Source organism: Strix aluco, chromosome 21, assembly GCF_031877795.1.
Source record: "Strix aluco isolate bStrAlu1 chromosome 21, bStrAlu1.hap1, whole genome shotgun sequence".
Lineage (NCBI taxonomy): Eukaryota > Metazoa > Chordata > Aves > Strigiformes > Strigidae > Strix > Strix aluco.
Genome location: NC_133951.1, coordinates 3,421,619 through 3,447,398, shown reverse-complemented (window position 1 = coordinate 3,447,398; position 25,780 = coordinate 3,421,619). Strand labels below are relative to the sequence as shown.

At 52.2% G+C, this 25,780-nt stretch overlaps 1 protein-coding gene across 2 annotated transcripts in view; it reads right to left on the bottom strand.

Moving 5' to 3' along the window:
* PIK3R5 (phosphoinositide-3-kinase regulatory subunit 5) overlaps positions 1 to 23,136 on the bottom strand; it is a 63,223-nt gene extending 40,087 nt beyond the window's left edge. For both annotated transcript variants that reach the window (XM_074847383.1, XM_074847385.1), the window contains exon 1: positions 23,040 to 23,136. The gene's annotated coding sequence lies outside the window, so the exon portion shown is untranslated. The remainder of the gene's footprint in view (positions 1 to 23,039) is intronic.
* Positions 23,137 to 25,780: the final 2,644 nt, after the last annotated feature.

The window sequence follows — 25,780 nt, the reverse complement described above, 5'->3', positions numbered from 1 at the left end:
CCAGCACCCCTGAGGCAGCTGTAACCCCAAGCACTGACTGCACTCCCGCACCTCGAGAGCTCACCGGCCACTGCCGCTCAATTCTTCACCCCCTGTGGAAAGGCGCGGGGCTTCCTCAGAGCTGGGGCAGGGCATTAACCCCCCGGCACGGGCAGGCGAAACACCTTGCCTGGGTCGGAGCGGTGAAGTCGGGGTATCCCAGCTGAGCATGCTTGCAGGAGGAGAGCTGGGTGTTCAGCTCACGCCCTGACAAGTTTTTTTATGAATGGAAAAGCTTTTCAATCGTTTCCCAGCTGGTTTCCCTGTTGGGAAGATCTGACCGGGAGAGCTGGGCTCCCCTGAGCCCTGCCGCTGACTCGCCAGATGGTTGAGAGCAGGAAGGAGCTCAGCTCAGCGCCAGCGGCACCCGAGTATTGTTTATCTGCTGGTTCCTGTTTTCAGTTTTGTCTCTGTTTTCTTTCTTTGTTCTAAAATTGTGTTGCAATGGCGATACCTGGTCTGAATGACATGGGGATTGCTTTGAAGTAAGAACCAGCCCAATGTTTCATGCCGTTGAATTTTCTTATCTAATAAAAGAACAGAGGCCCCAACTCCAAAGCAAACCATGGTCAGATTAACCCCCACACCCTTTGTTTTTAAGCTGAACTAGAGCAGAGATTAATGGCACTCGGGAGCCCCTGGTATGAAGGCACACCCCGTGCGTGTCCGATCCTCCCAAATCCGGGGCTGTCAGCAGGGATACATTTCCTGGGACGAAGCAGGGCTGCCACCAGCACTCCATACTGGAAAACCAGTTCAAGTGATGACGGGATTTGTCACCAGCATCTGTTTGGGGGTAGGGAGCCAATCAGCACACTGTCATTCAAGTGCATCCCCACAGCAAAAGGTAACTGCAGCAGCATCGCTGGAGCTGGCTCAGGGTCTGCTGCTGACGGGCACCCAAATCCTCTCGTGGTCCCACTTGCCAGGGTCTCCTCCAAGCCTCAAGCATGAGGCAGATGTGAATGGGCTTCATCAGGAGGATGCTGCTAGCGAAGACTTCTTGGTCATGCCCCTCAGGGGCTTATCACCAGGGTCCTTCTCCTCTCACCAAGACAAAGGGACAAACAGCGGTCAAAGAGGTGGCCCGTGGGCAGCTTGGGGATTTGATGTTCTTTGTATTTCGGTCCCAGCAGGGCAGAAAAAGCCCTTTAGCCCCCAGAGACAGCAGCACCCCTGGAGGACATGGGAACACTGATGCAACAGGCTCCCCGTCGCTTCCCCCGCGTTCCCATCGCAGTGCTGACACCCTTGAGCAGGGCTAGCCACATCCCCCCCCCCCAGGGGGCCCCAGAGCAGGGCTGGGGGTGTTTTGGGCAGGCCCGGCGTGGGGCTGAGGCTGACCGCACCCTGCGACAGCAGCAGCTCCCAGCTACTGAAAGAACAAGCCCTCGCAGCCACAAGCACAGATGGGAGCGAGTTACACTCCAGCTGCAGCTCACAAACACACGTCCTGCCGCTCACCGTGGAGGGGCCGGGCTACAACGAGCTGTATTTTTAGCAAACTGGGCCTGAGCCCCAAAACCCATGGTGGCCCAATCGTACTCCTCTCCATTCAGTCTCTGCCTGACTCCAAAGCCTCTGACCTTGGTTTCAAGCCTGCGGGTCCCCCACTTCCATCTGCACCCTCACGGTATGGGTGCCAGCCTCGAACTTCTCCCTTCCCATCATTTTTTCCTCCATTCCCACCTCTGTGCCTGGTGGTCCTCACAGTCCTGCTCGCCACAGCCACCTCCTGGAACAGCCTCAAATCAGGGTGAGGTGGCAGAGCCCTGCAAGGGGCATGGGTCTGGGCAGAGCCCCTCCAATGGGGCATTAGACACATCCCACTTTATATTAGAGAGCTGCAGAAAGAGAAACTAGCTCCAACGCTTGCATAGCTCTTAGAGTTTAAAACAGTTACAGTTTCCAGGCTGTGCTTGAGAAACCACGTCACAGCCCTAAAGCTGAAACACTTGATTCCCAAAACCCAGATTAGCACCAGCTGCCCCCAAGAGCCGTGATCTTTAGGAATTATTCACTCCCCATTCCCTCAGCACCAGACTTGAACATTATTTAACGCCCTTATCCTCCAACTGCTCCTCCAAGGAAGAAAAACACACTACTATCCAAGGAGAACCAAGGCTGATGGGGAAAGGCGAAGTGACTTCGCCAAGGTCACCCAGGAAGGCTGTGGCAGGACAAGGGCCACACCAGTATCCCGACAGCACCTTAAACCCAGAGCATTTCACTCTCAGAGCTGCTATAAAAACCTGTCACCGTATTTATTCTGTGCTTTTCTTCGTTCTTCCACTCTATTTCATCTGCAACACTCACACCTGAATTTAGCTGGTCCCTTTGGGACTATTCTTGTTTCTGGGAAGTGCCCGGATGGTCTTTTTTGAATTTTTTTTTTTTTTAATCAAGAAACAACACAGGTTCAGCAAAGTGAGGCCACTCTGCTCTACCAGCACACGGCTTTGGGAGGCTCGGAGCAGATCTGTGAGCTTCCAGTGCTCCTGGGCTGGCAGCAACCTATTCCACTTCTCTCTTACCTCCAGGGAGACCTCAAGTCGTTTCTTTGCTTTTAACTTCAAAAATGTTAACTCAGAAGCACTGTGAGGTTATTTTGACAGAGTTTGAGCTTGTGTCTCATATCTGCCAGCTCCAGCTCACCCCAGAGAGGGATCAAAAGACCCAGAGACTTGATCCAGTCACCTCCCCGGGCCGCCCCCTCCCTTTGGAAATATGCTCCACTCTCCAAATTAACTGGGGAGGTGTAAAGACCTGTCTAATTAGCTAGCCCGACCCCTCTGCCTTTAGCAGAAAGGCCAATTAGCAGGCAATTTGCCTCTAGCAGCGGTGGGTCCTTGGTAGATAAACAATCGCCTCTTTTCTGGGCGGGCAACTCTCAAGTGGGTTAAGTGCGAATTGCTTTTGGTCACAGCTTTCTGACATTTTGCAGCTATTTCTGCTCTCCTCCCCCAGCTCTTTGCCTACAAAACTCTTTCCAGTAACTGCCGCAGTTTTTATAAGCACAAGCGGTGCTAGCCCCAAATCACCGAAAGGTTTTGCTCTTTGTATCAGCCAGGCACAACCCAGCCCAATTTGAAATGAGTTCGCAGGCAGAGTAATGAGATTAGACAGTACATGGAGCATCCGTGGTTTTGCCTGCAGCCGCCCTCTGATCCCCGGGAGCTGCAGGGAGAAAGTGGAAGGATGCAACGCCAAAGCCAGCCCTTTCCTCGAGGCAGCGATGCCCAACAGCACAGTCAGCTTTTTTGCGTCTGCTATTGAAGTTGGCACCAACCCTGGCTTTTAAAAATCGCCAAACACCCTCCTCCCTTCTGAGCCTTTAAATAGTTGTCTCCCGTTGGACACAACACAACAAAAGTTAACGCGCACAGTCACTTCAGGAAGCCTGTGCTAAAAGCACTGACCTCCCCTCCATGAGCATGGGCTCTGCAGCACTCCCAGCCGGGGCAGGGGATGCACCGACCGGGAAAGGAGGACCAGACCCTCTCATGTCCACTGACACCAGCCGATGGGGCACGGTCTGGAGCAGCCAGAGGTCTGCACTGAGCCTCCACCGCTGCCGCAGTGCCCAGGAGAGGAGCAGGATCCTCTTCACCAGATCCATTCACAGCACGCTCACCCCCTCCTTCCATACCTGCCGCTGCACATCTACCTGGGTCAAATGCTCAACTGAACACAGGCAAAAGGACTCCGAGTCTTCTCCTGTATGTCCCCTTTTATAGGGAGAGCCTTGGCAATCGTGAGGAATAGGAGACCACCCTCTGTAGATCTGCAGGACTGGAGGAGGACAAGCCAGCAAGACACATCAGTCTTCTGCATCACCCCATCCAATGACGGGCAAGTCATTAATTCTAGCTTTAAATGTGGATACCAACAAACGAAGCACCCTATACACAAGGAGCTTAAATACTGCCCGGTTTAGCACTGCCACTCTTTCTCTGGAAAGACCCTCCTCCCCTTGTCCCCAACACAGGCTGAGTGACCCCCACTTTGGTCTCTCCATGTTTGAGTTGCCCATTTGTAAATGGGGTGACAGCAACAGCAGCATACCAACATCACGAGCATCCATCAGCCTCCCCAACGCCCCGGCACCGCGTTCCCAGGTTGCAATAGATGACAACACTCCCAACGCTTGCCTCCCGCCCAGACTGCTCAGACTCAAGCCGAAAAAAAAGACATTGTTGTCTGGTGGTTACAAAGGGAAACGAAAGTCCGCAATAGAAACCAAGAGCTCCGGTGGCATGGCATGGTGAGTGACCTCTCTGCCTCAGTTTCCTCCTCCAAAAGCAGAGACAAGGCCTCCTGCTGCGGCGTGCTCCGTTAGCCACTGGCTGCAAAGCAGTGGCAGGTAAAGGTGAAAGCATAATTGTCTTTCATCCTGTTATTTTTATTTCCTTCAAAATCCCATTTATAGCCCTGGCAGGTAAGGCTGGCAGAACAGGACATGTCTAAAAGCGTATTTAGAACACATAAAAACATACTAATATTTCACAGAGGTTATTTCTAACCCACAAGAACCACTTGCCTTAACCAAGATATCCTGCCACGGACACCTCAAGAGCAGAGTACCCAGATACCCATCCTGAAACTTTTCGAGCAGTAAAATGATGACACGCAATCAGAACTGCTCAGGCAGCAGCAAATTGCAGAAATAAAGCTACGCACGAGAGAAACACGTGTTCTCAATGGCAGCGCACGCAGGGGAGCCCTGGATTTGACCACTAGTACCAGAACTGCCTTGGAGCTCTATTTTTTTAAAACCCAAATTCCTAAGAAACAAAATACAGAACTGCCTTGTCCAGATTACTGCAGCAGCAGCAGCAGCAACCACTCAGCTCAGTAAATCTAATTAATGAGCCAGGAAAAGTGTCATTCGTTTGCTAACTACTTCGCCCAGGGTTGCCAAATAGACAGATAAAGGATTTAGCTGGGGCCTATTCCAGCCAAAGGAGCTGGGAACCTGGCAGAGATTGCAAAAGATTAGAGGGGGCTGAAAAGAAAAAGAGGGGGGGGGGGGGGGGAATCAAAATAGATTAGCACTTTCAAAATGCAAGCATGTAAATCAGCTTACATTTTATATAATGCCACCCTTGTGAGTGTCTGGCCACAGGTCTGATTACAGCACCACACAGCAGCGCACGAGAAGTCTGGGCTGAGCTGAGTTTTATTTGGGCTCAGGAATCTCACGCCACCAACTCCCTCACAAAAACAGCAGTTTTGTTTTTACCAGCTTTGTAAATTCTCACAGGAAGCCAATTAGGGGAAACCTGGGAACAGAGGAAGATTCATAATTGCAATTAAGGCTTCAAAGTACTTAACCCAAGCACGGCTGTTAAAAGTAGAGCTGAGGAAGGAACAAAAAAAAAACCTTTGAAACACCCAGCTTCCAGATACCCCCCAGGCTGGAAGAGCTTCTCACTCCCTTAACAACGCATCACCTGGCAGACAAGGAGCTCACCCCAAAGGGGACCCAAGCAGGACTGGCTCCAGGCTGGCACCTCCCCTGCTCCAAGGCTGGTGCTGGCAGGCGCACGGTGTGTGTGCATTTACCTCCTGACTTTGGTTTGGGGAAGAAAATTCAGTCCTGTATACATTAAACTTTTCCCTGCTGAAAATTTTGGTGTCAAACAAAGTCTTTGCTCCATCTATTTGATGTTCTCAACTCCTAGGACCGCTCCTACACCATTGCAGCATCCCTGGCAAGGACAGAGTGGCTTTGCAGACTAAACTGCCTGCTGGGATACAAGAGATTTGGGTTAAAATCTACTGTCAAAGGGATCCAACGTTTGTCCCTTGGTGTTACACATCGTGATCCTTCCTACCATCACAAATGAAGATGTCCTCTTAGAAGTTCAGAAGTAATCTGGATACTAAGAAACAGTGTCTGAACAGTCCAAATAATTGTGTTTGCATCACGGCAGAGCTGCTCTGCCTGTCTGCAATCAAACGTGCACCACGGCAGCCCAACAGCCCAACACGAACACTGCTGTGGCCACACCAAGAGCTGGGAAATCTGGCCCTGCAGACACACCTACAGCAACACTTGCATGGACTTCACTGTCACGATGGCATGGAGGTGGCTCTTCTGGTTTTGCTTTGACTTTCAAAGACAAAAGCTCCAGTTTAAGGTGAAATATCACTGGGGAGATGCTCTCCATGCTGGAGTTTACCCCCATCCTCTCAGACAGAAAGCTGCAGCCATCGGTCTTAGCTTGAGATTCACAACCCAACCAAGAGTCAGGAGCTGAACCACAGCTTTTCATATTAGCAACCCAGTTTTTCATATTAGCAACCCCAAGACAGGCAAAACCTGAAAACACTCTATGATCTACCCAAATCGAACAGCGGAACAGCCCTAATTGTAGAAGTTCAGTCCTCCAGCAGCAGCTGATCTAGATCAGCGCCTGTTGCATGTTGGAAGATGTCACAGGGCTGGCCAGACACTTCTAACCAGGGCTACAAACTTCTTATATCTGGGAAGGGGGTGTGTGTGTATATATATTCCATAATCTTCTATCTGTCTGTCTGTCTATCTATATTCCATAATCTTATCTCTATTATTCCATAATCTTGTATCTAGTCCTTCTCTTGCAGGAAAGCTCAAGTAGGGGAAGCATAATTCACAGGAATAACACATCTGCACTAGGACATCTTGCAGCCCAGCACTGTCAGTTATGGATTGCCCCCCTTCACATCCCTCATCAGCAGAAATGGTGGTGGCAGCCTGTGCTATGGCCCTGAACATGGGGACCTGCTGCTCCAATGTGCCCTCAGCAGGAAAAAGGATTGAGAAAAGCCGAGAGGAGAAAAAGTAACTCACCCAAGGTGTCAGGGCAAACCCCTGGTAGATCTGGAAGACCACAAAGGTCCTGCACCAGCTGTAGCGCCGGACTCACAACCGCTCGGCTCTGCCTGATCTCACTGCCAACTCTCACAGACACTTCCCTCGTGACGGCACCTCCTCTCTAGACAACACTCCCAACAGCTTTTCTTCCAGCCCCTCCCAACCTCACCCTCTCTCTAAACAGACTGAGAATATCATGCTCCCGCAGACAGCAGAGCTGGAGTAAAAGATGCAAAGGCTGCTCTCCTTGGTGGGCATGGACGCTCTTCCTTCCACCAGACACACCAAAGCCCCTGGAGCTGCAGCAACGCTTCTGCCCAGCACAATCTGGAGGAGGAAAGATCTGCTCCGGCTGTACGTGGGACCCAGGAGCCCACAGAGACAAGGTGACTTACCCTCAGTCATCTTCATTCATTACATGCCCTTAACTGCACCTGCTTTTCCCCATCTCTCCACACCTACTTTCCACCCACGGCCTCACACACCCCATCAGCTGCCCTGTGCCATGGCTGAGTTGTTCTCGAGGATTTTGAGAGTGAGGCTCAGGGTCTACTGCAAGATCTGCTGTGTGACCTTGGACAGTAATTTGTGTATCTGGAAATGTACTGGCTCTAGGTATTTTTGCATACGCTACTTTCCCTGTGGTGTTTTTGCCCTACCACTGAGCACGTAGGACTCAGTAATCAAATGAGGTCAAAGAAAATTCCAGCCAAAACCCCGGCAGCCTCGGTCCTTCCCTGGCAACAGCCACTGCAAACAGCCAACAGCATCCAAACAAGCACAGCCCAGGCTTGGACGATGGCTCTCCCTCTCTGGCAACACAAGACAAACCATCACAGAAAGTGGGAATAATCTTGTGGGATTAAGCAACGTGCCATGAGCAGGGTTGACATCTAAGACAACACACAGACAAGCAGGGACATGGACTGATAGTTCCCAAGGGCAGCAGAACTGGGGAAGGCAACTCCAGAGCGAAGACTGCAGAGCCTGTAGCCCACCCGTTCTCTGACTCTCATTACGTACCGAGTAGACTTCCCGTCTGAAGAGGAAGCCACAAGTCATGCAGCTGAACCCATCCACACAAAAACGTACCCCTCCCCGCAGGCCAAAGCCAAGGGCTCCGTCGCAGGCTCACCCATCGAGATGGTTTCCAAGTACAACCTGCACTTCTGCATTTTCGACAGAAATCTTCTTACTTCACCTTCCCGCGCATTGGTGCCAAAAGGAGAAGTGCTCTGGAGCCGGGGGGAAGTTGTGCCACCATTTCCTATTCTGGACGATGATTTCACTCTTCTGCCACATCCGAGAGCCACACGTGGCACCCGCCACACTGCGCAAACAAGCTGTGAGGCTGTTAACATGCAAAGGGCTCTGGTTTGGACCAAGCAGTTCCAGGAAACTCAACAGTCGTGTTCAGAAAAATACAAAAATAAAGACCACACACAAATGATCTGGTCAGAAATAACCATGCTGTCCCTTGGTGCTTGCAAGGCTGCAAGATACCAAAGCAGGGCATGCAGCTCAGCGATGGAGAGGCTGCGGAAGGAAAGTCACATGAAAGCAGCAGTCCAGGTCACAGCAATGACTTTCTGCGCTCTCCTAAATGATGACACACATGGCTAGGCTGGGCTCAAGCAATCCTGGGGCCCCCTCTCTTCTTCTTTGAAGGGGGTCAGTTCCCTTGGCCCCTTCCCATGGCCATGCAGCACCGTCTAGTGATGGGGGAAGAGCAGGTCCAGAGCAGCCCACACATCCATGGAGCTGGACTCTTCCCACTTTGATGCTTAAGGAACAGCTACATTAGCTGTTCCTTAGCATCCAGCCAACCTCTGACGAAAGTCTGAAGGAAAGACTCTTTTGACTCTTTATCTCCAGGGTTTCCCCCCATTTGCTCAGGATTTACACTCCCCCCAAGCAGCTTGGGTCTGTCCTCCAGTGTGGATGGCAGACTCAAGCATCACTCCATACGTAGAAGGCTTTCCTTACAGCCATAATAGCTTGGGTTTCTGCTGACACCAATGGAAATGTCATCCCCATTTAAAGGACAAAATCTCCTGCCTCTCCTCCCCAAAGTAGTTTGATAAGCCCCATTACCAGAAGCTTTCTACAGCACAGCTAAAGAGTGGATCAGGTCTTAACATATTCCCTGCTTAAAACTTATTGCCATAGCCTTATCACCAGAGAGGCATCTCTAGATATTTTTAGAGGTAATATCTGCTAGCGCAAGAATTACAGTGCATTAATTAGCAGAGAGATGCATACAGATAGTCACAAGGTCAAAACACAACATCCATAATTTACACCTCGTTGGGAGTTACTGAGAAAACAGAACATACAAGAGCCATCACAGGATCTGCCATCTTTAAGGGCTCTGAGCACAGGGGCTCACACCTCCCCAGAACAAACAGGGAAAATTTACTTTGTCAGATGGACCAAATCCTCATGGATAGCAATACTCAGTGGGGACTCTACAGGCATGTTGAATCAGTCCCTAGAAGGTAACTCATGGGTTTGCAAGGCTGTTGTCCAGCGGTCTGATGGCTTGGGGGAAAAAATATGAGTGGTCAATATTTACTCTTCTGGGATAAATTACCAAGAAAATCTGTCTGTATTTTGGTATTCATGCTCAACAGACACACGGAGCCTCAGCCTTTCAGATGATGGGGGTACCTGGAATCTGAGAGATGGAGCTGCCTTTTTTAATGGTTAAGACTAGAGAAAGTTGTAAATTGATTGCTCATACAGATGGGCAGATTCACTTTCCTGAGCCATCTAGATCATTCCTCAAGCAGCTCATAACCTGACCCCACCCTAACCAGCCTCTCTTCTCCCTGAGCTTCCTTCACGGGGTAAAAGTCATTGGCAAGGAAGCATCAGAGTAAGTCAGGCTGCTCCAGGACTTCCCACGCTTCCCACTGCACGCACAGACAGCATCAACAGCAGTAACCAGCTGCAACCTCAGAGCAATGGACCAAGAGAAGGTATCACTGAGGTTTCACCACTGCTGAGCAGGATGACCCTGCTAGATGAGTGGATTAAGTGGGATAACTCAGTTCCCCTCCAAAAAATCCCCAAAGTGCAGCTGCTCAGAGTGGGAGAGAGAACCACTGTGGGATGCAAGACTGACAGCAAGTCCATACTTACCACCATCTAAAGAAGAAAACTGTGCCGTTACTTGCCTACAAAATGCTTGATCATGACAAGGATTCGGATGAAATTAAGCCATCCAGAGCTGGTTGATGGCTACATCAGGTGCAGTGCGCTTAGGTCCAGAAGGGGCTTATTCATATGCACAACAGTTCAGTTAGACTTTCTGCCAGAGTGGTTTATACCTTCTTCTCTGAACACCCTGGACCACCAGCAGCCCTGCTGCCAGCCCCACAAAGGCTCTTACCAGCACATCAAAGTGCACAGCAAAAGAAGAAAGCCTCTAACACCCTGAATACCTTTGTGAACCTGCTGCACAGCCTATCAAGGCAAAAAAGACCAGCCAAAACTCTTGGTATCTTGTTTCTTACAACAATGTAATAAAGACTGGCAACTTCAGGATTATCATCCAGAGACAAAAAGATGATGGAGTCCAAGGCACGAAGCAAAACAACTGAGCAAAAAAAGTCATCTGGTGACTGGAGAACCCACATCAACTATTTGTTCTGCTGTAAAGCTCCGTGGTGACACTTGGGTCTATCCCAGGGGTAGGCTTCATTGCCTCCAACTTTACCCATGCAAAAATTAGTTAAATCTCTAAACAAATCAACATCTACAGACAGAGCGAGCTTCTGGTATGGAGGTCAGCTCATCCCATCTGACTTAAACCCCACTTCAGGGGGAGCCCACAGACTAAGTTAGAGGCCTAAATTTTGAGGCAGGCATCCTTAAGCAAGAAAACTCCCATCTTTATTCTCCTAAGCTGCTTCCCACATGCAAAGCAGGAATAATCACACTTCCTTCCTTAGCCCACAGTTGCACAACCAAACGTTTCAAAGCCTGTAAAAAGCTCAGATAGTGCAATAACGGGAACATGGCAATTGCAATAGACTCGCTTGGTTTAGCTTTTACTTCTTTCACCCACAAATTTGATTCATAACAGACAAAAGCAGAAGCCAACATTTTTACAAGTGGCTTTGTCTCCTCAAGATCACCAGGACTCCTTGCTAGACTTCCACTTCTGTTCAGCCAGGTGTAGGCTCTGAGGAAGAGTGCCAGAGGCTGGAACGAGCAGCTCTCAATAAACCACCAGTCCAAGAAAGCTTTACAAGCACACGACTTTAAAGCCTCTGCTGTAAAAACAGAGAGTTATTTCCACCTTTGAAGATGGAGTGTGTGCTTTAAAACTGCCTAAGGTGAATTTTATGGGGCTATTTCACAGATGAACTACATTAGAGTACTGGTAATCCAGAAAACACAGACAAATAAGAGAAAACAAATGCATCATTACTTCATTATTTGGAGCTCATGAGGGCTAGCAACAGATAGTCATAGACACCAACAGTCCAGCACGTGTGGGACAAGGCAGCCGAGGTCTCATTTCCACACCAAAGCTGCATTACCTCTTCAGCCAGTAGCAAAATTCCCATCAACTGTGGCAGGACCAGTCATGGACCCTCACCTGAGGTTATTGAAGAAATCAACTGAACTGTGCCTATAACTAAGCACCCTCCCATCACTCCTGGAGGGAAGATGCAGTCCCCTACCCAACCTGCTAAGGCTGACTCACACAAGAAGGGTTTGAAATGATGGCAGAGGAGCAAGGAAGGCTCCAGCTCTCAACTGCCCATGGGAGGATCATCGCTGAACACTGCTGTTTGGGGCTGTCACTGGCTCTCCACTCCTGAGTCATTATTTCAGTCATTTTTTAATAAGAAAAAGTTAGACAAGCAGGTAGGGCTTCCCCTAAAATGTACAAAATGCAACCACAACAGAATTTTAGTGATTTCAGAGTGAAACCGCCATCATCTTATCATCCTGGTCATTAACTTCTCATCACAATATTACTGACTAGACTCCAGCTCCAGGGAGCTGCTCCAGGAGTTTATTTCCACTTTATGAAGTAGGAAAGACAGTCTCCTCCTAAGCCTGACTGGAGATACCAAGGTAAAGCATATTGCAAAACACAGTGCAAGAGTTGGAAAGAGACACACAGCACCCAGCATTGAGTTTGCATCCAGGCTCAACCTCTGGTCACACCAGGACAAGTCCAGAGCAACGCATTGGTTCTAGTTTTAGCAAGGAGGTCACAGCAGCTAGCCGAAACCTGAGCATGGACCAGCAGCCTCGGAGGTGGCAGGGCTGAGGGCAGCATCAGAAACCCCCAGGAAATTCTTAGCTACTGGAGAGAAACAAGGTGGTCACAGAAACAAGGTGATGTGCCTCTGGCATGATGTGTCTGAACCCTGACCCCACCATCTGCAGGGGATACTATGGGATCAGCTTCATGGAGACCATGTGCCGCTCATGAGACTCTTGGCGCTCGCACAAAACCCCTCTGGATCCTTCCAGAGTCTGTCCCTGTACCATAATAGCTGCAGTTGGATAAAGTAAGAGAAAAGAAGCCTCAGTGATGCGTAATAAGAGCAATCCAACTCTGCAATCCACAAGCATTGGATTAAAGACAAGTACCTGCTGGTTTTGCAGCATCACTACCACCTTTCCCATCAGCAGTGCTGGAAGCAAGTGAAGGTGTGGGATGAAAACAAAGGAGACCCCTTTTCCAGTCCTGGGGTCTCATGTCTCATAGGAACAGGTGGGAGAGAATGAGAACAGCAGCAGCTCATCAGTTGTAGGTGCTGGGTTCAGCCTTCCGGGTACCCAATTTGTGGTGGGAGCACAGCACCCATCCTCCTTAACACTGGACACTGAGAAGACCAGTAGTAGATTTTAGGAAGCCAAGGGTCCTCCCAGAAACAGATATTCAACAGTAATTGAGTGGGGATTACAACATTTTGCATCAGCTCTGTATCTCAACTGACCTGAGCTCAAACCAGCCATTTGAAGGTTCGTTGCTTTCATATTCAGGCCTGAATTTTAGACTAACTATGCCTTTGCTTGAGAAATAGAAGTAGCCTGCAACACATCACAGACTCATACAACCTGAAGATACTTGCAAACTATTCCGGGACTTTCTGTAAGCAAGTGATTCCCTTGCTGCGAGGTTAGCGATGCGAACGGGGTGGCTACATGGAGACCACGACCAGCATTAGGCCCTAGCAGCAACGCTTACGGGAAACTGAAACCACAACAGTGTGATAGTGTCCAGCACAGAATTGTCTGCAAATGTCCCTACCACCCATTCTGCAAATGGGACTTCCTCTTGACTTATTTTTAAAATGATCTTTTTTACAATTACCATTTTTCAGGACAGGATCTAGTGTATTCTTGACAAACAGATAACGGGGGAATTCCACTCACTACCCCTTTAAAGCCATGATGTATTTTGATGCCAAGAAATACAAATCTCTAAATTAGTCCCACTGAGCCATCACCGAGAAGAACAGTTGCGATGGTACCATCTCTCTTTCTCCAAAAAGACACTTCTCTGTATGCAACCCCAGTGACTTGCTGCAGGTCCTTCAATCGGAGATGCTCTTACCATTGGCAAGATGCTGCCTTCATCTCCATCTCCATCTCAAAACATGGGCTGCACCCTTCATCTCCATATTCTGTTATTTTTAGCTCCTGTAATGCAACACTCTTGAACTGTTCAAGTATCAAGCTTTGGGAAGTGAAAGGCACAGGGAGGAATGTGTCTCCCTGATGTTGTTAGAGGAAGGTCTGTTACTTTTTGCAATGGTTTCTAAAGGAAACTGCAGAAGTCCCATTCCTGGAGATGCTGAAGGACAAGCTTCAAATTGAAGGACAGGGATGAAATATACCCTGCTCTGCTTCAAACTGAAGGGCATGTGCCCTGCTCTGCTGGGGGTGGGAAATGGGATAAAGTCAGTCACAGAAAGGGTACTGTAGAGAGGAGGAGACTTATCTGTGCCCATGTTCTTGATGGCAGAACAAGCAGCAACAGACTGAAATCAAATGACAGAAGGATAGTGGAGAGATGGAGAGACCCTCAGCAGTCCTTCCAGTCCTGATGGCCCTTCCAGTCTGCACTCCCCAGTCCTCATTGCCTTTTCAATCCTCCTGCCTTGAGGCAGATGAGCAGCCACAGAGGTCTCTGGGAATTTCTTGGATTTCACCATTGTAAAGTACACTGAACAGTAACTTCCTAAAAAAACACCCCAAATTAAGAAATAAAGAATTCCAGCCCTAGCCTGTGCTTCTTTTTATCTCCCCTCCATCAACATTTTGCTCACCTTCTGACACACCAGACCAAGGCTGGCAGGTTTCAGCAGCCCGTGCTTCTCTTTCTGGCCAGGAGCACAGAGCCAAGCCTACCTCCCCTCCTCTTGCTCATCGGCAATAGCAGCTCTGCCGCCAGCACCACACAGCCAGCAACACCTCCACACCTCCCCGACACCCAAACACCGCTCCCAGCCAGCCTGTGATGGGTGTGGAGAGATGACCCAGGACTTTGGCAACCCCAACCCCATCCACGACCACTCCATGGGCTGCGTGGGTTTGGCAAAACTCAGCCAGGGTAAGAAAAGCCTCAAAAAACAGCAGTAATGACACATATCTGATCCGAGTAAGAAAAGACCAGTTATATATACTCACTTTTCAGAGAGGAAATGCACTTGTTCCTGGCACCAATTATGAAAACCCCTCGCCACATGATGCAAGAGTTAATTTTAGCTTGTATCAGTCTTTATCACAACAATGAAGGTTAAAGTTTCACCCAACATCAGTCAATTACACGTTCAGTGTCAGGTTAAGCCCCAAGAAGATTCAGGCTGGAGATCGTGATGGTGTTTGGCACAGCCCGGCTGGGTGCCATCAGCAGTATGTAATGGAAACTCCAGGGCTGCTCTTCAGGGAAGGTGGAAGTTCAGCAGAGAAGTGGCTGTGTGTCACAGGAGTGGACCAGGGGAAAAAATAAAAAATTCAGCAAATGCATAATTCAGAGGGAAAAAAAAGGTGTTTCCCAAAATAAAGGCAGCAGTCCAAGCTGCCCCTGCCAAGAAGGAAGTGAAGAACATGACACAGTGTCAAACGGTTCTTCCTAACATTCCCTAGGGTGGCTGTTCAACCCGGTGGGACAGACCAAAAGGAGATATCCCTGTCCGGAGGGTCTTTATGGCCACTCACGTGGGGCAAAGGGGACAAGACTCCAGGTATTTCCACGCTCAGCAGGAGACACCCTTCGAAAGAATATGGGACTCCTGGGGTTGAGGTCAATGCCCAGACATAGCAGGTGCTGATCTCCCTCCCAAGCTGAAGACTTCACTGAGGCTGAAGATGCTGGGCTTTCTCCCAAGCTGAAGACTTTGTTGCAGCTAAAGATGAGGCAATGAAGTCTTCAGTTTGGGAGGGAGCCCAGCACCTACTACCTCTGGGCATGGACCTCAATCCCAGCTGTCCCACCACGTGTTTTCCACAGCAGCTGCTGTGTACATGGGGCTTCTTTGGACATGGCCCTTGGGGAAAATCCACTTTTACTGTGCAAGGTTACACGTGGGTGGCACTATCATATTTAGGTTAGCATCAAACACAAAAGGAAACAGTGATACCATGGTATCATGAAAAATTCTCATCAGCTATTCTTCATTCCGCTGACCCAGCACTTTCCTGTGCCTCTCCAAACTCTTCCTAAGACATCTTGCCCCCCCAAAACATGTTAAATTGGTCCCCACTCTGCTACACTGGCTTACAGGGAGGGGTGCTGGGTTTTGGGGGGTTGGTTTTGTTTTTCTATTACAGAATCATCTATTAGGCTCAGTAGGGCCAGGGACCATCCCCATCCTGCAACCAAGCAGTGGCACAGAGCACAAGGGTCCCTCCCAGAGGGGACCCCAACCCCTGCCCCATGCTGCCTTACCCCCACAGCTCCCTTGTGAGAGCCCATGCTAATTCCTTCAGCCTATTCGGAAAAACAAGTTTACACGTGAGATTTCAATTGGCTCTGTCTCTGCTTAACTACTCCAGCTGTGAAACAAAGTAAGTGAGAGACAAAGCACTACAAACAAGCAGCGTGACCATTTCAGAGGGCTTTTTGTGAGCTTTAATGCCAAACCCACTAAATAGATTAACTTACAGCATAAACAAGCAAGTAAATCTTTCCCCCAAGGCCCTCTGTATCCAAAGGAAGCTTTAGAAGTTGCTTCCTGCCATTGTGGAGGCCCTGCTGGGAACCCAGGAGCCTTTTCAGTCCCTGGCTTGGTTGCCCAAACCCTTCAATTTACTTTCAGCACCGCTGGCTGCAGCACCACAAAAGACAGCTGATGGCAAGGAGGTTTTTGGCCGTTCCCTATCACTCTCAGGCCAAGGGTAAGCCAGACTGTGATTCACATGCTCACAGAGGGTGTGAGCCCCACTTTGACCAGAGGACTTGGTACAACCACAGCAGCACCACCACCACCATAATTCATGAGAAGAAAGGAAGTCTCCAAATGAGGAGACAGTCCAAGGAGAGGTGGGCATCCATCCAATAGTGGCACAACCAGCAGTGGCCAACCCCACCGGGCTGTTCAGCCCATGAGCACCTTCAAACAGCCCACAGCACTAAAATATCACAGCAGCATCCACACTTGCCATTTGAGAGGGGAACAACAAGCCTAGGGCATGAAACCTTTCCAAACCCTGTGTTCACCTCTGGGAAGAAGCAGGCTCAAGCTGTGCTGGAGGCCACCACTGCATCCCAGATGTGCCAAACTCTGCAGGTGTGGAGAAGAGTAGGCTGCACAGAGGGACGATGCTGGGACAGAGAGCTTGGGACCACTCCATCACAGTGAGCAAGGTCCAAGCCCCCGGGCTCTCCCTGGCTGATGGCAGGACCTGAGCTGGACCATTCTTTGGCCTGGCCCAGTACAGTCACCAGAGCTACATCCCTTCAGCCCAAAAAGCCATGGGGAAGACAAGCTCTTCACATGAAGGCCCTATCCACCACTCTCCATCCCTTCTCCCTGGCACAGTGACTACATTTGATGGTGACATGACAGCTGTAAGGGACACTGAGACCACCCCATCCCCAAAGTGCCTCCGGCCAGGTTGACACAGCCCTAACCAGCTGATCTCCCACATGCAGACGAAGTCCCCAGATGCCCCCGTCACATGTCACAGGAACAAGGGGTGTAAAAGCTCATGCAGCAAATGCAGCCTTAACCCCTTCCAGCCCCCAGTTCCTCCCATAATGGGCAGGAGCATCACAGCACACAGGGCTGGTCCCCTGGCTCCTTCACTAGGAGCTGAGCTCCTGGGAACTGGCATGACAGTGACTGTAAGTGCCTGGTTTCCGCAGAGTCAAAGGCTACTCCCTTCATCCTAAAGCATCACACTCATGGTGGTGTTCTGGTTGGAGACCACAGGGAGGAGGTGGGATGCTGTTAAATACCTGCTGGCCTGCCGTCACTTCTAAACCAGCGCCACAACCCGGCCCACCACGAAGGAGGTCCCCAGGCTCTAGGTGTGCTCTGTACCAGCAAAAGTGGATTTAGACCCATGTAGCCATTCCTTCACTCCATCCGAGTTCCCTAAAGGATTGGACACCCACCAGCATTCAGACCAGATCAACCTGGGAACAATTTGCATTTAACGTGCCATCCTTTGGGGACCTTAGCCTTGTTGGCTTTGATTGCAATCCAGCTAATTGATCCAGGGAGGCAAGGCTCAAGCAGGAGCCCTCTCAGATGAGCAGGAATTCACACACACAGATGAGGAGCAGCACGGATGTCACCCAGCCAGGGTCTGCAAAGCTGGAGTTTGCTCTGTCAGACTGCAAAGCCTCCACACCCGAGAGCCACTGTTACTCCATCACGCAGCCCCAGGCGGTGGGAGGCTGCACACAGTGTGTGTACCAATTTGCAAGGTTTATCAACACAAAGACACCGAGAATGAAGAAACATTTGTGAAGTTTCACATGTACAGATTGCCAGAAACAATGAGAAAAGGGAAATGCCACCTGAAAGGATGAGAGCTTGTTTGCAGAGACGCCTCTGAGCCGAGGGTTTAAATAGACATAGAGCGATGGGGGAAGCAGCTGAAAGGGGAAGCGTTTCATCCTAATTTGAGACAAAGAATGGGCCTTTGTGGAAGGGATGAAAAACACTTTTGCAAGCTCAAGACAACACCGTCTTTCCTAAAGCATGCACACACCAGCCATACACCCATCCACACAGTGCTGCATTGCAACAGACATTAACGCAATATTGAAAATACCTTGATGTTACAGCACAGGACCCTCCAACACAGGATTAAAAAAAGATGACAAATCCCCTACCACAGCAGCTGCTAAGGACAGTCACAAGATCTGCTTGAAGCTGAGCCCTTCCTGCTCGGCCGGAGCAGCATCGGGCAGCCGTGAGCAGCGTGACCAGGGGGACGATGCTCCAGCGTGCCCTTCCATTCACAGGCATCCTTGTCACATGAGCTGCTCATGCCAGGATCTCCTCACTTCTGCTTAAAACCACCCCAAAATAAGGACCAGCAGCACTTCAGGAGCACCCGAGCTGTTCTCACCCAAAGCACTGCGGGAATTTTGGGCAATGAAACAAAGCATTCAAGAGAAAGCCAAGTCTCATCCCCATCTCTTACAAACATGGATGGTCCCCCTGCAACACTGAGAGTCATTAATAATTGTCGCAGCACCACAGGACCGTGTCACCCAGACAGGTAGCATTTTCCTATTCCCCTTTTAACTCAGAAAGAGGGTCACGCTCACATCTGTTGGCTAAAAACATCTGCAGCCCTTTTCACTACCCGGCCAGCCCAGCACAGCTGGAGAGGGAGCACCGGAGGCCGCTCCTCCCCGGGCACACACTGGTGGGCTCACCAGCCCCATTCCAGGAATGGTGTGGTGCAGGTGGGAGCGCTGAACCACGCAGCTGCCCCGAGCAGGAGCCGGGTTCTGGGCGCTTTCTTACCAGCAGGAGACTCGAACCTGGGTGAACTCTCAGATGTGACAGGTCATGGTTAAATACAGCAATCCTGCTTGCAAGGAGAGGACATCTGAGACAGAAAAAGCCAAGCCTCGAACACGAAACCCCGCCATGCTGTTTCCAAACAAACCACGCTTCCCGTAGCATCGCGCTGCCTTCACACTGGACGGAGCCTGCTCTCTTCCAGCTTTGCATCTGCAAACTCAGCCCAGCACCTCCTGCTGCGCCACACCGGTGAGGGCGCACATCATCTGACCACAAGCTGAAGTTGCCTTTTTTTTTTTTTTTTTTGTGGCAGAGCTTGAAATCAGAGATTAACAAGTCTGAAGGAGCTCATGCCTGGCCACTCATGTATTCCAGATGCACATGCTATAATCGCGGCTTGCCAAACAGGATACGAGGCATAAGAAAATAAAGCATTTTATCTTCAAGCTTTTCCAAGAGGGTATTAGAAACAATGAGGAGGAAATACAAAATTAACACTAGAGAAGAGCAATTGGCAGTGCCCCTCGCGAGTCTGTTCTTCATTACAAGGCTGCCTATTCAGTAGCTTTCATTAGGAAAATCACATCGCAGAGCCATTCCCAACAGTGTCCCTATTTCCTAATTAAGCTTCGCCAAAGAGCCACGTCTTTTAGTTACTGCACGGCATACAATCACAACAATTACCATTTCATCGCACCCTGGCTGCTGAAAACCCTGCAATTAAAGCAGCCAAGGAGTCACACAGGCGCGTCATCAGGAAGACAAGTTCTCACGTCGTGCTAATTGGCGGCCAAAGACGAGATCAGAAAAATGGGAACATCGGTTTTTGGTCTCCATGCTGGGAAAGGCGCTCGGGAGCTGCGGCCGCTCCCCAGGCTCCCACCCAGGAGGCTGGTGAAGAGGGCTCGGTGCCAGCAGTGAGCACTGGTGAAAGGTCCTGTCTACCCCTCCGGGCTGCAGCACAGGGCAATGCCCACCGCATCCTTGTGTGTATCACACCCACGTCACCAGCTGCGCTCTTGGGAAGGTGAACAACCCTGACCCAACACATGCAGTGTGAGGTGGACACAACTTTGGGTGGTTTACAGAGGTCACCTGGAGACCCCTGACAATGGCTTTGGATGGGTGGGACCCTCACAAAGAAAGGGCTGGCAGTGGACCAGAGACAAAAATGTCCCCGCACCACCTCCAGCCATGACAGATAAAGCAAGGATGAGGAGTCGCGCAATGCTGAGCCTCTTGGGGAAGCAGAAGGGAAGTCTTGTAGAGAGGAGGGAAAGAGCATGAGCCGCAGCTATGGAGCTTGGATTGCATCAGCAGGTCACGTTTTCCTCCACTGCAGTCAGGAGTGACACTGCCAGCCCAAAACATCTCCCTGGCTGAGCATGGCTGCAAAGGGCAGAGCTGCAGCAAGGGAAGACCTGCCAGGGTTCAGCATGATGCCCACTGAGGGGGGGATAGTTTCCATAGAAACCTCATTCCCCCTCTCCATCCTCTCACCTACTGCCCAATAAAAGTTCAAAGAGCTGATGGGACCAGAGTTCAGACACAGCAGGAGCCTCCTGTTGCTCAAAAACAACCTCGGGGCACTCACCTGAGCAGCTCTCCCCCAGCAAACTTATGCACAACTTTCCACTTGCAAAATAATAATGCAAAAACGGGCAGCCCCATCATGTCAGGAACAGCTCAGCGGTCACACAAAAAGGAGAAGTCGAAACTACCCCAGGTGAGCTGCAGCACGGCAAGGCCGCAGCAGTCCCCACGCCTGGAGCAGGTGCCACAGCCTGGTCCCCACCGCGGCTGGAGCACGGTGCTGGCGGCAAAGCCGCTGCCGTGTCTGGCATCCATCCCTCAGGCCCGAGGGCTGCTGCAGCACGGGGAGCACGCCCTGCCGGAGCCATGCGCAGTACTTCTCTGCCAATGGTTCCATCTGGATTCAGTTCTTCTTTCTCAGTGCAAAATTCACATCTTCATTTTCACGTTCAGCAAACGGCACAAGGTGACAGTTTTGGTTTGCTTTTCTCCAAACTGGGCTGCCCTGATCTCCAGGGGGGAGGAGGGACTGCCCAGCTGCACCATCCTACAGCACCAGAGCTGGTGAGGAGCCCTAACCCCCTACCCCAGACCAGTGCATGCTGGCATTGCAGCTTCTCCCTCAGCGCAAGCTCCTCCCAACGCTTTTCACCCCCTTTCCTCTTGCTCTGAGCCGGCTGTGGAGCCGCAGGGAGCAGGACAGCGATGGCCACACGATGCCAGGGAAGGCAGACCAGTGAGCTCCCCCCACTCCCTTTCGGCAAGACAACATCGTGAGGCTGGAGACAGCCTTGGACCAAACAAACCCCGGCTCATGGTGCAGCCGACCGGGCTCTGCGCTGCCCAGAAACCTGCACTGCATCACCCAGCCCAGCTCCAAGGACGCACCCAGCCATCGCCTGAGCCCTCCAACCTTACACAGGTACGGTAACTGAGGGATGTAACCCTGCAACCACCACTGCTAGGCTCTCGCTCTTTATCTTCTCATCTTTCTAGGTTTAAGCTGAACCTGAGCAACACCCGGAGCTCCAAAACACTTTGCAATCATGTTTTGGAAACAATTTGCAACTCCATCCAAGTTTTTGCTCTGAACAAGAAAAAAAATAAAACTCGACCCCTCCGACACACATGAAAATTAAAGCCTTGACATCCTGCGTGTCCCTGGAGTTTGCAGGTTCTGCATTAAACCAAGATTCAGAAAATTAATCTAAATGGAAAAACTAAATTGCGGCTGTTTGGCGGCGGCCCCTTCAGCAGCAGCGTGAGCAGCACCAGCCTGCAGCTGCCTGAGCACGTTCTCACTGCACTGAGAGCAGCAGCAGCACTGAAAACAAGCCTTTAGCAAAGTTAACGGGTGTTGGGGTGACAGCGGTGAGATTTTAATAAACATGAAAACAAAGGTCTGAAATCTCTTTTCTCCGGCTTTCGTTAGTGATTTGAATCAGCCTAGCCTTTTCCTCCCTTAGGGCTCACACCGTCCAAAGCAGCTAAACATCCTTTCAGGGCGGCTGTCGCAGAAGTGAGCGTAGCAGGAGGCCAGGCTGGGTCTGGCCACCAAACTGGAGCCACTGGTGACACTGTAAAGCCACAGAAGTACCTGATGAAGAGGCTCCTTTGCCGGCACCACTATCAGCACAGGCTGGTGCTTGACGCAGCACAGGGACATCTCAGGGCTGGTGCAAGTCCAGAGCGCGGTGCCAGGGGGGTGACACGCTGCTGGGCGTGTCACATCCCAAACCACATCCTGTTGTCAAAGCAGGGCCCTCCAGGGGTGACACCTCTGCCCCCTTGGGCTGCGGGGACCCGGCCGAGGGTGACAGGAGCAATAGGCGACTCGTGGCCCTCCGGTCCCTCCAGCCGGGCAAAGAGAGCTCCTGCTGCAGTGACACGGGGTGACTCACTGCCACCCCCGCCTGCAGCCCGGCCAAAACTCCAGGCGGGTGCTGGAGAGCCCCCGGGATTTCCCGGGGACGCAGGGACGGCGGGGTGGTCCCCTGGGGCCAGGCAGGGCCCCACACCTGGGCCCCGAGCAGCAACTCTGTGGGGCGGCGCGGAGGAAAACAAGTCCGCCGTCCAGAAATGAGTCAGGCCAGCGGGTCCCGTCCCCACCCGCGGCGTGACAGCGGCTCCTCCGGGCCCCGGGCACGGCCCGCGCGGGGCTGCGAGGGGACCCCGAGGGAGACTGGGTGCAGAGTGGCCCCTTCCAAGGTTGCAAGGGAAACCCCCCACCCCGGGGCTGGTGACATCCCCGCTGCGGGTTTAAGTGAAAGCCCCAGCTACATGGGACCCCCCCATCACAGCGGGTTCATTCCCCCTCCTGTTACTTGGGCACCCTGTTTATAAGTAGCTCCTCCCCCCCCCCCCGAAATTACACAGCCCGCTCCGGGCACACTGCTGCACAGCGCTCCCCCACTACACCGCCCCCTGGGTGCACAGGCTCCTCGGTCACACGGACACCCCGTTACAAGGAACCCCCTGCTCGCCCGCCCCCTCCCCGGGCACCAGGCGTACAACACACACACCCCCCCCCCCCCGCCGTTACACGGCCACCCCGGTAATACGGAGCGCCCCGCTTACAGAGCGGGGCCACGGACCCCCCGCCCCGGTGACACGGCCCCCCCCCGGCCCCGCGGCTCTCCCACCTGGAGGGCGGCTGCCGCCGGGGCTCCCTGCCCATCCTCGGCGCGCCCCGCCGGGCTCCCCGCCGGGCTGCGCTGCGCTGCGCTCCGCGGCGGCGGCACCGGCGGCACCGGGCGGGCGGGGCTGGCGACGGGACCCGCCCCGCACGTGTGCGCCGACCGGCCCCGGGCACCGCCCGCCCCGCCCCGGCCCGCCCCGCCAGCCCCCGGGCCCTCCGCCCCGCCGTCCAGCCGTACCCCCCAGCCCTCCCCACCTGTCCCCCATCCACCCCTTCCTCCGCTCACCCACTGCTTCATCCACGCACCCACCCACCCATCCACCCATCCATCCTTCCCTCCATCCATCCATCCACCCATCCACCCATCCACCCATCCATCCCTCCATCCCTCCATCCCTCCATCCATCCATCCATCCATCCATCCATCCATCCACCCATCCATCCCTCCATCCATCCATCCATCCATCCATCCATCCACCCATCCATCCATCCATCCATCCATCCCTCCATCCATCCACCCATCCATCCATCCATCCATCCATCCACCCACCCACCCACCCACCCATCCACCCATCCATCCTTCCCTCCATCCATCCCTCCATCCATCCACCCATCCACCCACCCACCCACCCACCCATCCACCCATCCATCCTTCCCTCCATCCATCCATCCATCCATCCACCCACCCATCCATCCCTCCATCCATCCATCCATCCATCCCTCCATCCACCCATCCACCCATCCATCCCTCCATCCATCCACCCATCCATCCACCCATCCACCCACCCATTCATCCATCTATCCATCCATCCATCCACCCATCCACCCACCCACCCATCCATTCATCCATCCACCCATCCATCCATCCCTTCCTTCCCACCATCCATCCTTCCCTCCCTCCCAGCACCCTGCCATTCATCCAGCTAGCCATCCCCTCAGCCACCCACCCCTCCATCTGTCCATCCATCCTGACACCCATCTGTCCCCCCACTTTCTCTTCCACCCTTCACTCTTCTTTTCGTTCACCCCTCCATCCATCCCTTCCTCCTGCCTTTCTGCCATTCACCCATCCATCCACCCCTCCATTCTTCTATCCACCTCCCCTCCAACCATCCATCCATCCCACCGTACCACTATTCATCCATCTACCCTTCCCTCAATCAATCTCTCCTTCTTTCCCTCCATCCATGCACCTTTCCAACTCTTCATCCACCACTCCATCCTTCACTCCATTCATCCATCTGTCCATCCCTCCACCTCTCCATTCCCCCATCCCTCTCTCCCTTCACTCCATGCCTCCATCTATGTATTACGTGAGTTTGTTTTCCTTCCCACCCTGTGCAGCCCTTTACCCCATCTCTGTTGGAGAAACCCTCGGCACCTCCCCAAAAGCACAAAGCCACCCACGGCCCAGGCTGGGGACATGCTGCTGATTTCTGCTCACGTGGCACCTGAGAATGGCCTTTTCCTGCTGCCTGCAAGGTTGCTCCTGAGAAAGGGCCTGTGCCGCCTCGATCGCCGGCAATACTCGCCCCCCACACCTTCCTGCTGGCCCATCTGCTGCATGGGGCTTGCGGCCGGATCCAGCCCAGCTGATATCAAGGGCAAGAATCTGGGTTTGGGTTTCTTCGCGGGTTTCAGTTTTTCAGAAGAGAGTGACCGCTGCTACTGATGCTCCGAGACTCGAAAGCTGCTTGTGGGCCGAAATAGATGTGGGTTTCACAGTGAGATTCCAGTGAATTTTAAAAAAAGCAAATGCAGTCACAGCCAAAATTCCCTTAAGACAACCCATTAAGACAACCACCCGCCGTGCAAACCGCATGGGGTGCTCAGATCCCCGGCTGCCTCCTGCTCTGGCTGCAGAGCTGAGGCATCGCCCGTGCCAGGTGAACCCCCGCAGAGGGGGGACGTGGGCTCGGCCTTCACCAGCTGAGTGACCGCCAGCAATTCATAAGAAATCCTCCAGCAGCAAAAATAACAGTAAGGGGAAAGTCTTGTGTCTATGTCACGGTGCCACCTGCCCCAAGGCACTACCTTGCAAAATAGCCAAATATTCAGATAGGGTAGGCTTTGTGCTGCAGCCACCTCTTGGCTTGGCCTCTTCGTGAAAGCTTTAAAGGCTGGATTCAGTTTTTGGGATGCCAACCTGATCCTTCCCATCCCTTCTGTCCCATTCCCACCTTCTGGTTTCAGACCCAGCTTTTCAGGCATATCCCCGAACCAGAGAAATCAGGATGTGTCAGAGGGGCTAAATCTGCAGAGGCCAAACTTCTCCGGGTGTCAGAGATGCAGCGTGTCCCCTCCCGTCCCATGCCCTCCCCACCTGACCTGCTGTGAGCAGCTTGTTTTGCTCCTCAGGGCATGCTGCAGGCTGAGGAAGTTACCAAAACTGGTGGCTCAGGGGGCTGGTGCTGGCGGAAGGAAGCAGAGGAGCGCAGGGAGGTGCCGTGCCATGCCTCAGCCACCACCGAGGAGGCTGCTGTGGCTTGCAGGGACAAGAATGACAAACAGCAGTGTGGCAGCCACCGGGCTGGAGCAGCCACCTCAGGGAAAGGGCTCCAGAGCAGAGAGACCTCTGAGCGCTGCCGACACCAGCTCACTCCTGGGAGCTGCTGGGAGCAGGGAGCTGCACCCCTCCTTATCCCTGAGGTTTTCTCATTTGAGTTCAGCAGATCCTGGGGACACTGGTGCCACACTCCAGGGTGACAGCAGAACAGCGGGAAGGGATCCTGGGTGGCTTTTAGG